The sequence below is a fragment of the Musca autumnalis genome, unplaced genomic scaffold (genome assembly GCF_047663935.1).
Source record: "Musca autumnalis isolate F117 unplaced genomic scaffold, ASM4766393v1 scaffold_3, whole genome shotgun sequence".
NCBI lineage: Eukaryota > Metazoa > Arthropoda > Insecta > Diptera > Muscidae > Musca > Musca autumnalis.
The window spans coordinates 247,676,772-247,690,104 of NW_027411866.1; the positions used below are offsets into that span (position 1 = coordinate 247,676,772).

General features: G+C 29.6%; 1 protein-coding gene across 2 annotated transcripts in view; it reads right to left on the reverse strand.

Annotated features, from left to right (window-relative positions):
* Nucleotides 1-13,333, reverse strand: part of LOC141399255 (uncharacterized) — a 117,149-nt gene that overhangs the window by 102,119 nt on the left and 1,697 nt on the right. The window lies entirely within an intron of this gene.

Genomic DNA, 13,333 nt, shown 5'->3' on the forward strand with positions numbered 1-13,333 from the left:
ATGGGGTGGATGGTCCTCGAAATCCACGTTGAAAAGTATTTCTTTAAATCCTCGCTGAAAAATATTTCTTTAAAAAATCCACGGCCCTAAAAATATTCTTTAAAAAAAATCACGTTCCTTAAAAAATATTTTTTAAAAACCCACGGTCCTTAAAATAATTTTTAAAACTCCACAGTCATAAAACATTTTATTTAAAAAATTCACAGTTCTTAAAACTATTCTTTAAAAAAACCATGGCCCTTAAAACAATATTCTTTAAAATGTCCACGGCCGCTAACAATATTCTTAAAAAATCTACGGTCCTTAAATATGTCCTTTAAAAAAATCCACAATCCTTAAAATATTCTTTAAAAAATCCACCGTCGTTAAAAATAGTATTTAAAAAATCCAATGTCATTAAAAATATTGTTTAAAATCTCCCCGGTTCTTAAAAATATTCTTTAAAATATCCACGGTCCATAAAAATATTCTTTAAAAAAAGGACGGTCCTTAAAAATATTCTTTAAAAAATCCGCTGTCCTTGAAAAATATTCTCTAAAAAAACCAACGGTCCTTAAAAATATTTTTTAAAAAATCTACGGTCCTTAAAAATGTTCTTTAAAAAATCCACGGTCCTCAAAAATGTTCTTTAAAAAATCCAAGGTCCTTAAAAATGTTCTTTAAAAAATCCACGGTCCTTGAAAATATTCTTTAAAAATCAACAGTCCATAAAAATATTGTTTAAAAAGCCCAAGGTCCTTTAAAGTATTCTTTAAAAAACCCAGGGTCCTTAAAAATATTCTGTAAAAAATCCGCGGTCCTTAAAAATATTCTTTAAAAAATCCACTGTCCTTAAAAATATTCTTTATAAAATTTACGGTCTTTAAAAATATTCTTTAAAAAATCCAAGGTTTCAAAAAACTACGGTCATAAAAAATCCACAGTCTTTAAAAATATTCTTTAAAAAATCCACGGTCGTTAAAAAAATTATTTAAAAAATCCACGGTCGTTAAAAAAAATTATTTAAAAAATCCACGGTCCTTAAAAATATTCTTTAAAAAATCCACGATCCTTAAAAATATTCTTCAAAGGTACACGGCCTTTAAAACAATATTCTTTAAAAAATCTACGGCCTTTAAAACAATATTCTTTAAAAAATCCACGGTCCTTATAATATTCTTTAAAAAATCTACGGTCCTTACAAATATTCTTAAAAAAATCCACTGCCCTTAAAAATATTCTTTAAAAAATCCACGGCGCTTAAAAATATTCTTTAAAAAATCCCCGGCGCTTAAAAATATTCTTTAAAAAATCCACGGTCCTTAAAAATATTCTTTAAAGAATCCACGCTCCTTAAAAATAATCTTTAAAAATCCATGGTCCGTAAAAATATTCTTTGAAAAATCCACGGCTCTTAAAAATATTCTTTGAAAAATCCACGGTCCTTAAAAATAATCTTTAAAAAATACACGGTCCTTAAAAATATTCTTTAAAAAATCCACGGTCCTTAAAAATATTCTTTAAAAAATCCAAGGTCCATTAAATTTTTCTTTAAAAAAATCCACGGTTCTTAAAAAAGTCCTTTAAAAATCCACGGTCCTTACAAATATTATTTAAAAAATCCACGGTTCTTAAAGATATTCTTTAAAAAATCCACGGTTTTTAAAAATATTCTTTAAAAAGCACGGGTTTTAAAAGTATTCCTTCACGGTTCTTGAAAATATTTTTTAAAAAATCCACGGTTCTTAAAAATATTTTTTAAAAAATCCACAGTTCTTGAAAATATTTTTTAAAAAATCCACGGTTCTTAAAAATATTTTTTAAAAAATCCACGATTCTTAAAAATATTCTTTGAAAAATCCACGGTCTTTAAAAATATTCTTTAAAAAATCCACGGTCCTTAAAAATATTCTTTAAAAAATCCACGGTCTTTAAAAATATTCTTTAAAAAATCCACGGTCTTTAAAAATATTCTTTAAAACGTCCACGGTCAAAATATTCTTTAAAACATCCACGGTCAAAATATTCTTTAAAAAATCCACGGTCAAAATATTCTTTAAAACATCCACGGTCAAAATATTCTTTAAAAAATCCACGGTCTTTAAAAATATTCTTTAAAAACTCCACGGTCAAAATATTCTTTAAAAAATCCACGGTCAAAATATTCTTTAAAACATCCACGGTGAAAATATTCTTTAAAAAATCCACGATCTTGAAAAATATTCTTTAAAAAATCCACGGTCAAAATATTCTTTAAAAAATCCACGGTCAAAATATTCTTTAAAAAATCCACGGTCTTTAAAAATATTCTTTAAAAAATCCACGGTCTTTAAAAATATTCTTTAAAAACTCCACGGTCTTTAAAAATATTCTTTGAAAAATCCACGGTCTTTAAAAATATTCTTTAAAAAATCCACGGTCCTTAAAACTATTTTTTAATAAATCCACGGTCTTTAAAAATATTCTTTAAAAAATCCACGGTCTTTAAAAATATTCTTTAAAAAATCCACGTTCTTTAAAAATATTCTTTAAAAAATCCACGGCCTTTAAAAATATTCTTGAAAAAATCCAGGGCCTTTAAAAAATCCACGGTCCTTAAAACTATTCTTTAAAAAATTCACGGTCTTTAAAAATATTCTTTAAAAAATCCACGGTCTTTAAAAATATTCTTTAAAAAATCCACGGTCTTTAAAAATATTCTTTAAAAAATCCACGTTCTTTAAAAATATTCTTTAAAAAATCCACGGCCTTTAAAAATATTCTTTAAAAATCCACGGTCTTTAAAAATATTCTTTAAAAAATCCACGGTCCTTAAAATATTCTTTAAAAAATCCACGGTCCTTAAAAATATTTTTTAAAACTCCACGGTCCTTAAAAATATTCTTTAAAAAATCCACGGTCCTTAAAAATATTCTTTAAAAAATCAACGGTCTTTAAAATATTCTTTAAAAAATCTACGTTTATAGGTTGGATGGTACTTGAAAAATATTCTTTAAAAAATCCAAGTTTTGTGGTCTGTTGATGGTTAAAAATATTTAAAAAATCCACGGTCCTTAAAAATATTTAAAAAATCCAAGGTCCTTAAAAATATTCCTTAAAAATCCACTGTCCTTAAAATATTGTTTATAAAATCCACGGTCTTTAAACATATTCGTTAAAAAATCCACGCTTATGGATTGGATGGTACATGAAAAATATTTAAAAAAACACACTGTCATTAAAACAATATTCTTTAGCAAATCTACGGCCCTTAAAAATATTCATTAAAAAATGCACGGCTATTAAAAATATCCTTTGATGAATCCACGATCCTTAAACGGTCCTTAAAAATATTTAAAAAATCCACGGCCCTTAAAAATATCCTATAAAAAATCCACGGTCCTTAAAAATATTCTTAAAAAAATCAACAGTTCTTAAAAAAATTCTTTAAAGAATCCACGGCCCCTAAACATATTCTTTAAAAAATCCAAGGTCCATAAAAAATATTCTTTAAAAAATCCAAGGTCCATAAAAAATATTCTTTAAAAAATCCACGGCCCTTAACAAGTTCTTTAAAAAATCCACGGTCCTTAAAATATTCTTTTAAAAATCCACGGTCATTAAAAATATTCCTTAAAAAATCCACGGCCCTTAAAAATATTCTTTAAAAAATCCACGGTCCTTAAAAATTTTCATTAAAAAACCCAAGGCCCTTAAAACATTCTTTAAAAAATCCACGGTCCTTAAAAATAATTTTTAAAAAATCCACGGTTCTTAAAAATATTCTTTAAAAAATCCACGGTCCTTAAAAATATTCTTTAAAAAATCCACGGTCCTTAAAAATATTCTTTAAAAAATCAACGGTCTTTAAAAATATTCTTTAAAAAATCTACGTTTATCGGTTGGATGGTACTTGGTTAAATGGTTAATGGTTAAAAATATTTAAAAAATCCACGGTCCTTAAAAATATTCCTTACAAATCCACAGTCCTTAAAATATTGTTTATAAAATCCACGGTCTTTAAAAATATTCGTTAAAAAATCCACGCTTATGGATTGGATGGTACTTGAAAAATATTTAAAAAAAAAACACTGTCATTAAAACAATATTCTTTAGCAAATCTACGGTCCTTAAAAATATTTATTAAAAAATTCACGGCTATTAAAAATATCCTTTGATGAATCCACGATCCTTAAACGGTCCTTAAAAATATTTAAAAAATCCACGGTCCTTAAAACAATATTCTTTAAAAAATCCACGGTCCTTAAAAATATTCTTTAAAAAATCCACGGCCCTTAAACATATTCTTTAAAAAATCCAAGGTCCATAAAAAATATTCTTTTAAAAATCCAAGGTCCATAAAAAATATTCTTTAAAAAATCCACGGCCCTTAAAAAGTTCTTTAAAAAATCCACGGTCCTTAAAAATATTCCTTTAAAAATCCACGGTCATTAAAAATATCTTTTAAAAAATTCACGGCCCTTAAAAATATTCTTTAAAAAATCCACGGTCCTTAAAAATATTCCTTAAAAACCCAAGGCCCTTAAAAACATTCTTTAAAAAATCCACGGCCCTTAAAAATATTTTTTAAAAAATCCACGGTCCTTAAAAATATTCTTTAAAAAATCCACGGTCCTTAAAAATATTCTTTAAAAAATCAACGGTCTTTAAAAATATTCTTTAAAAAATCTACGTTTATCGGTTGGATGGTACTTGAAAAATATTCTTTAAAAAATCCAAGTTTTGTGGTCTGTTGATGGTTGAAAAATTGTATTTATTCTCAAATAAGATGTAAGTACATATAAAACAGCAAGTTTAGACATGCCCTCCTTTACATATGTAATTTAGCAACCTGAGTGACTTTTTAGTTCTAATCTGAGCTCAACCCAAATCATTATGCCGACATTTTCTGTGGGTTTCCCAAACACAACAGGTAGCATTCATTGCATTTCTTTTCCGCTGAGCAATTGTACAATTATAAACTTAGTAAAGATTTTTTTCCCGTTCTACTGGGTGTGTACTTATGAAAAGCTCTGCAACGCCTAAATTATCTTTTCTGTTTTCTAAAGAGGTTGGCAAAAAGAGGAGGGAGCAGGAAGGCATTCCATCAAATGACCGGACATTATGGTGGGAATTTAATCAACAATCGTCAAGCAACCAACCAGTCATCCTAACTGTATATCAGCATACAAAAGAAGAAGCTTCTTCTGCTTCTCTAGTTCGCTTTTTTGCTGATAGACAATTAATTGCATGAGAATTAAAAATCCAAGTCATCTTAAGTTAATTATGCAGCAGCAGTCGTTGTGTCGTGGTCTCACCACCATCATCATCATCATCATAACCTGTATGAATTTGTTGTGATGTTATTCATTCTTCTGCTTTGTGGAATCTTCGCTATTTGCGGTCTTTTTTATTTAAAACAAACTACATACTGCACAGTACGAAGTTAGTGGAACTTTATTTCTTTTGGAGTGATTACTGCCGCAGCACTAGAAAATGATCTGTTACTGGTTATTCGAAGTTAAATGCATTTCAGAGATCTCTGAGCCTCCATCCCTCCTCCATTCAGCGTCCCATGTTGCCTTCTTATTTTACCTGATCTTCAAGGTAATAATTACAATGAATAATGATTGTTGCTCTGTGCTATTAAGATGTATTGTAATGGCTGTGGCATTAGTTGATTTATATGAAGTACCTACAACACTACAGGTTGCTTTGGAATCCCCCTCCTCCAACCTGCCTATGTATAAACTCATTCATTGAATGTTGTAAATATTAAAATTGTTGGCGGTTAAAATATTGTTGTTTTACAGCAGCGGCTCAATGAAACTCTTCGGTGATTTGATGCTGTAGGTCCGCTACGAAAATCTTGGGAATTAAATGCTAATAACGGATTTTTATGCAAATTGTATATCGAGACAAATGAATGAAATGACGATCACCAGGCAAAAGAAGTACATAGATACTAAGGAATATTTGTTTAATGGGAAAGATTTCCTTTTATTTTTTTTATTTATGGAAAGTATAATTTCTCGAAGCTTGAATTTTACATACAATGAGAGAAAATTAACGTTGTTCCTAAGTCGCTGGAATGAATGTTGCAACTTGATAATGACCTTGAAAGGCAGTTTTTTACAGCCTATATGCATAAAGCTCAACCCATGGTGCTTTTCAAACTTCTAACTTCTTCTATATTGGTAAATATTTATAATAAAAAATAATTAAAAATGAATCAGTCGGCTTTGCCGTCAGCTAATTACCCTCAGGTATGCCCATACAAAAAACATTAACAGGATTGGTGGACTTAAATCCATCATCCAAATTCGTTTGGTCCGCGCCATGGCGAAGGAAAACGGAGGACCAAGTTTGATATGTCTGTTTGTTTGTAAACTTCAAGACTACGGCAAATTTTTTAAAAATAGTTTAAACAAATGTTTGAAAAATGCATGACTCAGCAAAATTTTCTTAAAAAAATCCAACACAGGAAAATTATTTTAAAAAATTCACGACTACAGGAAAAATATTATAAAAAATCAGGAAAATCATTTTAAAAAATCCACAACTACAGGAAAATGATATAAAAATATATTTTAAAACATTTTTGAAAAATGCACGACTCAGCAAAATTTTCTTTAAAAATCCAACACTACCGGAAAAATATTTTAAAAAATCCACGACTACCGGAAAAATGTTTTAAAAATCCACGACTACCGGAAAAATGTTTTAAAAAATCCACGACTACCGGAAAAATATTTTAAAAAAATCCACGACTACCGGAAAAATATTTTAAAAAATCCACAACTACCGGAAAATATTTTAAAAAATCCACGAAAAATATTTTAAAAAATCCACGACTACCGGAAAAATATTTTAAAAACTCCACGACTACCGGAAAAATATTTTAAAAACTCCACGACTACCGGAAAAATATTTTAAAAAATCCACGACTACAATAAAAATATTTTACAAAATCCACAACTACAGGAAAAATATTTTAACAAATCCACGACTACCGGAAAAATATTTTAAAAAATCCACGACTACAGCAAAATATTCTAAAAAATCCAGGACTACATGAAAAATATTCTAAAAAATCCAGGACTACAGGAAAACATTTTAAAAAATCCACGACTACCGGAAAAATATTTTAAAAAATCCACGACTACAGGAAAATTATTTTAAAAAAACCACGACTACCGGAAAAATATTTTAAAAAATCCACGACTACAGGAAAATTATTTTAAAAAAACCACGACTACCGGAAAAATATTTTAAAAAATCCACGACTACCGGAAAAATATTTTAAAAAATCTATGACTACCGGAAAAATATTTTAAAAAATCCACGACTACTGGAAAAATATTTTAAAAAACCACGACTATCGGAAAAATATTTTAAAAAATCCACGACTACCGGAAAAATATTTAAAAAAATCCACAACTACCGGAAAAATATTTTCAAAATTCCACGACTACCGGAAAAATATTTTAAAAAATCCACGACTACAGGAAAAATATTTTAAAAATCCAGGACAACCGGAAAGATATTTTGAAAAAATCCAACGCTACAAGAAAAATATTTCAAAAAATGCACGACCACCGGAAAAATATTTTAAAAAATCCACGACTACCGGAAAAATAATTTAAGAAATCCACGACTACCGGAAAAATATTTTAAAAAATCCACAACTATCGGAAAAATATTTTAAAAAATCCACGACTACCGGAAAAATATTTTAAAAAATCCAGGACTACCGGAAAAATATTTTAAAAAATCCACGACTACCGGAAAAATATTTTAAAAAATCCAGGACTACCGGAAAAATATTTTAAAAAATCCACGAGTACCGGAAAAATATTTTAAAAAATCCAAGACTACCGGAAAAAAAATTTTAAAAAATCCACGACTACCGGAAAAATATTTTAAAAAATCCACTACTACCGGAAAAATGTTTTAATAAATCCACGACTACCGAAAAATGTTTTAATAAATCCACGAAAAATATTTTAAAAAATCCACGACTACGGGAAAAATATTTTAAAAAATCCACGACAAATATTTTAAAAAATCCACGACAAATATTTTAAAAATCCACGACTACAATAAAAATATTTTACAAAATCCACGACTACAGGAAAAATATTTTAACAAATCCACGACTACAGCAAAATATTCTAAAAAATCCAGGACTACATGAAAAATATGTTAAAAATCCAACGCTACAAGAAACATATTTTAAAAAATCCAGGACTACAGGAAAACATTTTAAAAAATCCACGACTACCGAAAAATATTTTAAAAATCCACGACTACAAAAAATATTTTAAAAATCCACGACTACCGGAAAAATATTTCAAAAAATCCACGACTACCGGAAAAATATTTTAAAAAATCCACGACTACCGGAAAAATATTTTATAAAATCCACGACTACCGAAAAAAATATTTTAAAAATCCACGACTACCGGAAAAGCTTTTAAAAAATCCACGACTACTGGAAAAATATTTTAAAAAATCCACGACTACCGGAAAAATATTTTAAAAAATCCACAACTACCGGAAAAATATTTTAAAAAATCCACGACTACCGGAAAAGTGTTTTAAAAAATCCACGAAAAATATTTTAAAAAATCCACAACTACTGGAAAAATATTTTAAAAAATCCACGACTACTGGAAAAATATTTTAAAAAATCCACGACTACCGGAAAAATACTTTAAAAAAACCACGACTACCGGAAAAATACTTTAAAAAAACCACGACTACCGGGAAAATATTTTAAAAAATCCACGACTACCAGAAAAAAATATTTTAAAAAATCCACGACTACCGGAAAAATATTTTAAAAAATCCACGACTACCGGAAAAATACTTTAAAAAAACCACGACTACCGGGAAAATATTTTAAAAAATCCACGACTACCAGAAAAAATATATTAAAAAATCCACGACTGCCAGAAAAAATATTTTAAAAAATCCACGACTACCGGAAAAATATTTTAAAAAATCCACGACTACCGGAAAAATATTTTAAAAAATCCACCACTACCGGAAAAATATTTTAAAAAATCCACGACTACCGGAAAAATATTTTAAAAAATCCATGACTACCGGAAAAGTATTTTAAAAAATCCACGACTACCGGAACAATATTTTAAAAAATCCACGACTACCGGAAAAATATTTTAAAAAATCCACGACTACCGGAAAAATATGTTAAAAAATCCACGACTACCGGAAAAATATTTTAAAAAATCCACGACTACCGGAAAAATATGTTAAAAAATCCAACGCTACAAGAAAAATATTTTAAAAAATCCACAACTACAGAAAAATCATTTTAAAAAATCCACGACTACCGGAAAAATATTTAAAAAAATCCACGACAACCGGAAAGATAGTTTAAAAAATCCACGAGTACCGGAAAAATATTTTTAAAAATCCACGAGTACCGGAAAAATATTTTAAAAAATCCACGACTATCGGAAAAATATTTTAAAAAATCAACCACTGTAGAAAAAATATTTTAAAAACTCCACGATAAAAGGAAAAATATTTAAAAAAACCACGACTACCGGAAAAATATCTAAAAAAATCCACGACTACCGGAAAAATATTTTAAAAAATCCAAGACTACCGGAAACATATTTTAAAAAATCCACGACTACAGGATAAATATTTTAAAAATTCAGGACTACCGGAAAAATATTTTAAAAAAATCCAACGCTACAAGAAAAATATTTCAAAAAATGCACGACTACAGGAAAAATATTTTAAATAACCCACGACTACCGGAAAAATATTTTAAAAAATCCACAACTACCGGAAATATATTTAAAAAAATCCACGACATCCGGGAAAATATTTTAAAAAATCCACGACTACAGGAAAAATATTTTAAAAAATCCACGACTACCGGAAAAATACTTTAACAAATCCACGACTACCGGAAAAATATTTTAAAATATCCACGACTACCGGAAAAATATTTTAAAAATTCCACGACATCCGGGAAAATATTTTAAAAAATCCACGACTACAGGAAAAATATTTTAAAAAGTCCACGACTACCGGAAAAATATTTTAAAAAATCCACGACTACCGGAAAAATACTTTAACAAATCCACGACTACCGGAAAAATATTTTAAAAAATCCACAACTACCGGAAAAATATGTTAAAAAATCCACGACTACCGGAAAAATATTTTAAAAAATCCACGACTACAGGAAAATTATTTTAAAAAAACCACGACTACAGGAAAAATATTTTAAAAATCCAGGACTAATAAAAAAATATTTTAAAAATCCAGGACTACCGGAAAAATATTTTAAAAAATCCACGACTAACGGAAAAATATTTTAAAAAATCCACAACTACCGGAAAAATATTTTAAAAAATCCACAACTACCGGAAAAATATTTTAAAAAATCCACGACTAACGGAAAAATATTTTAAAAAATCCACGACTACCGGAAAAATATTTTAAAAAATCCACAACTACCGGAAAAATATTTTAAAAAATCCACGACTACCGGAAAAATATTTTAAAAAATCCACGACTACCGGAAAAATACTTTAAAATATCCACGACTACCGGAAAAATATTTTAAAATATCCACGACTACCGGAAAAATATTTTAAAAATTCCACGACTTCCGGGAAAGTATTTTAAAAAATCCACGACTACAGGAAAAATATTTTAAAAAGTCCACGACTACCGGAAAAATATTTTAAAAAATCCACGACTACCGGAAAAATATTTTAAAAAATCCAGGACTACCGGAAAAATACTTTAACAAATCCACGACTACAGCAAAATATTCTAAAAAATCCAGGACTACATAAAAAATATTCTAAAAAATCCAGGACTACAGGAAAACATTTTAAAAAATCCACGACTACCGGAAAAATATTTTAAAAAATCCAGGACTAACGGAAAAATATTTTAAAAATCCAGGACTAACGGAAAAATATTTTAAAAAATCCACGACTACCGGAAAAATATTTTAAAAAATCTATGACTACCGGAAAACTATTTTAAAAAATCCACGACTACCGGAAAAATATTTTAAAAAATCCACGACTACCGGAAAAATATTTTAAAAAATCCACGACTACCGGAAAAATATTTTAAAAATCTATGACTACCGGAAAAATATTTTAAAAAATCCACGACTACCGGAAAAATATTTTAAAAAATCCACGACTACCGGAAAAATATTTTAAGAAATCCACGACTACCGGAAAAATATTTTAAAAAATCCACGACTACCGGAAAAATATTTTAAAAAATCCAGGACTACCGGAAAAATATTTTAAAAAATCCACGACTACCGGAAAAATATTTTAAAAAATCCACGACTACCGGAAAAATATTTTAAAAAATCCACGACTACCGGAAAAATATTTTAAAAAATCCACGACTACCGGAAAAATATTTTAAAAATCCACGACTACCGGAAAAATATTTTAAAAAATCCACGACTACCGGAAAAATATTTTAAAAAATCCACGACTACCGAAAAATGTTTTAATAAATCCACGAAAAATATTTTAAAAAACCCACGGCTACCGGAAAAATATTTCAAAAAATCCACGACTACCGGGAAAATATTTAAAAAAATCCACGACTAAAGGGCAAATATTTAAAAAATCCACAACTACAGGAAAAATACTTTAAAAAATCCACGACTACTGGAAAAATATTTTAAAAAATCCACGACTATAGGAAAAATATTTAAAAAAATCCACGACTACAGGAAAAATATTTTAAAAGGTCCACTACTACAGGAGAAATATTTCAAAAAAAACCACAGCCACAGAAAAAAAATATTTTACAAAATCCACGACTCGAGGAAAAACATTTTGAACAAGCAAAAAAGTATCAGTCGGCTTTGCCGACAGAGATATACCCTCAGCCTGTGTGGATTGAAATACTTTTTTCCAAAAAAAAAAAAAAAACGTATAAATTTGGGCGGGTTTTTCAAAATTTTGGGTGTATGAACCGACAAAAGTATGGATAGGATTAAAGCTCAAAAATATGAGGGGATATCGATAGATAGAGATTTTTATCACACTAGCCTACGAAAAACATAATATCGCTGTAAACAGGACCACTAGGAAAACCTTCGGTAAAAATGTCCAAAGGATCCTCGAACAGACCCTTAACCACAAAAAATGTTGAACATTTGTGATTGGATAGGACCCAAATTAGAACATAAACTTAGTTTCGACAATATTTAGAGATCCAAAGTTTCGACCAAATCGGTTGCTACGTCTATGAGAAATCGTGCGTACCATTTTAGCTAATATTTTCGAACTTTTGCGGGAGAGGTACCGGAAGGAGTGGACCTATAAGCACCACCTTCGAATTTCATCTAACATTTGAAGAAATATTACAATATCCAAAGTGTGGACGAACGCAGCATTAGGTTCGAGCTCTCCAGCCACTACATATGGTGCCAAAGTTATTCGAACATTTCTGAACTTTTGTGGTGGAGGTACATGGAGGAGTGGACAGATATGGCTTATCTTCGAACTTATACTAAGCTTGCACAAAATATTACGAAGGCCACATTTTGGACCGATCCGTTCGAGAGTTATCTGGCGCTCCAACCACTACACACGGTGCCATAGGGGTTTTTTGTACCTTTCAGGCTATATTCTCAGGAAGTATGGACTTGCCCCTGATGAAACTTATACCGTTGTATGGGGGGCAGTATATACAAGTTGCTACAACAAAAATCAAAGCGATTCGAGAGCAGCTCCTAAACTGAACTTTTCCGAAATTTTGTGTAGGAGGTACCCGTAGGAGTAGACCGATTGAGTCCATATTGGAACATCATCTAAATCTGGTAGAAATTTCACGATGTGCAATGTATGGAACAAATCGGTTAATTCCATCAAGAGTTATCGTGCACACAAATTTTCCGAACATTTTCGGACTTTTGAGGGGGAGGTACCGGAAGGAGTGGACCGATTTAATCCATCTTCGAACTTAAACTAAGTTTGGAAAAAATATTATGAAAGCCAAATTTTGGACCGAATCGGTTGATCCGTTCGAGAGTTATCGTGCGCTCCAGCCAGCCAGACAGACAGACGGACGGACGGACATGGCTAAATCAACTCCAAATTGTCTGAAACACATTTCGTCCAAACATATTTGGGGTCTAAAATTATTATTTCGATGAGGCACATGTTGCCCGTATGAAAGTGTATATACCCTCGTTAGCATAAATGCTGAGGGTATACAAAATCCACAACCACAGAAAAAAGTATTTAAAAAAATCCACGAACTAAAAAATCCAGGACTAAAATAAAAATATTTAAAAAAATCCAAAAATTGAGGGAAAGTATTAAAAAAATCCACGACT